Source organism: Vigna radiata, unplaced genomic scaffold (genome assembly GCF_000741045.1).
Source record: "Vigna radiata var. radiata cultivar VC1973A unplaced genomic scaffold, Vradiata_ver6 scaffold_1581, whole genome shotgun sequence".
NCBI lineage: Eukaryota > Viridiplantae > Streptophyta > Magnoliopsida > Fabales > Fabaceae > Vigna > Vigna radiata.
The window spans coordinates 1-1,781 of NW_014543007.1; the positions used below are offsets into that span (position 1 = coordinate 1).

Consider the following 1,781-nt stretch of genomic DNA (forward strand, 5'->3'; position numbering starts at 1 on the left):
AATTGCCAAAACTGACTTGCTACCCTCTTAAATGCAAAAATGCTTAATTAAACTGAACTCAGATGCAAAAACCAAAGCTAGGAATACCTCTACTTGAATCTAAAGCAAAGAATTACATCAACAGTTCTAATTAAGAGAAATAAAACTGAGAAATGAGTAAATCAGCAAAGAATTGAGAAAGGAATGAAATAGAACTCAAAAACAAGCTAGAATTGTCTAACAGAATAACCTAAAACTATATACAACCTATAAAATCTAAGACTGGACAGAATGCAACCTCAAAAGAGCCTAACAAACTAAAACAAATTCAAATTTAAAAGAAAAAGAGCCTAAGAAAATCCTAACAGTAGCAATGAATGGAAAAGAACCTAGGGAGCTAAAATGAAGAAGCAAAATTAGAGAAATAAAAGGAACCTACACTTAGCTCTATTTACAGAAACAATCTAAAAGAATTTATCCTAAAATAGATTGAAAAGTAAAATAGAAACCTAAACAGAACCTATATTGAAAAAAAATTCTAAAGCAAATGCATATTTACAAAGACTAAAACAGAACATGAAAATGAGAAACACCCAAGACAATTGCTAATGCTAAAAAAGAAATTAAAGAATATCCAATGCATGAAATAGAAGACAAAAATAAAAGAAGAGAAAGAAAATCCTAATATGAATTCTAATTACAGAAACTATGAGAAAAAATAAAGTCTAATCCTACAACCTAAAACAAATTCTAAAAGCATAAAAAAAAAACTAAGTATTTACAGACCAGAATTAAGAATTATACAAACTAAAACAAGAATGGCAAATATTTACACTTATGAGATTGTGCACCAGAATCAGGTAAGCCTCAGTAGCACGTGATGAGATTCGTAATCGATCATAGCCACGAGTAGTTAATGTATCCACCAGGTCTATTTTGATACCTGTGAGACGAGCAGTTGTAAATAAAGTTCATAGGCATAAGTGAAGAGGAAAACCTGGAACATACTCCATGGTCAACACCTTTAAGGCAATATAATCCCAATATACCAACTACAACAAAAGTAAAATAGAATTGTTAGACACAGGTTGGAATTGGATGTTATGTTAGTGGTGCAGCAAGAAACTTATAGGTATTCGAACCCACTTTATGTTTCTAAAATCTCGTCGGAATCTGTCAGCATTCTGTCCTTCATTTATATAGTCAATTTCTTGATACAAAATACTGCAAAGTAGCATGTGAAACACTGTAAATTGTAGAAATCATTGGAATAATAGAAGGTGAAATTACTGATATGCAATGAACATAATTTAACATATGCTTTACTTCATGAAATCTCCATAACGATATACTTCCAAGCTTATTACTTACGTTGCACACTCTTCATATATTCCAATCCAATCTCTAAGTGGACCCCCAAAAGTTTCATTTCTCAGGAAATATTCTGCTATCAGCTTTAAGTTTTCAGGATAGAGCAAGCAAACATGTGAGAATAACAAAAATGTCTACGATGATGATCTGAAAATGACAGAAGAAATACCTGCAATTTCGCGAGCTCATCCACAAATTCACGTGGAAATAGATCTGACCTGGAAGAATTTCATACAGTTAGTAGATTCATAAATAAATAGAGACAAGATAAAATAAAGCAAAATCAGATTAAATTGGCCATAGATCAAAAGTAATTCTTTTTATTTTTATGAAAAAAAGCATATTATCTATCCTACTATTTACTATGCTAGTTCAAGTTATGTACATTACTAATAAAAATCTATAACTACAATTAAAAGGAAATGAAAAGA

The 1,781-nt window shown here is 30.7% G+C and overlaps 1 long non-coding RNA gene across 2 annotated transcripts; it reads right to left on the reverse strand.

The window, feature by feature from the left end:
- Positions 1-6: 6 nt before the first annotated feature.
- Positions 7-1,738, reverse strand: LOC106752915. 2 transcript variants are annotated; one of them, XR_002666702.1, is made up of 4 exons: positions 1,520-1,738; positions 1,351-1,423; positions 1,126-1,203; positions 7-1,031 (listed from the first exon to the last, which is right to left on the reverse strand). It is a non-coding gene; the product is annotated as an uncharacterized LOC106752915 (long non-coding RNA). The 2 variants fall into 2 exon arrangements; XR_001375175.2 differs by having other exon boundaries at positions 1,351-1,433.
- Between the last annotated feature and the right edge of the window lie 43 nt (positions 1,739-1,781).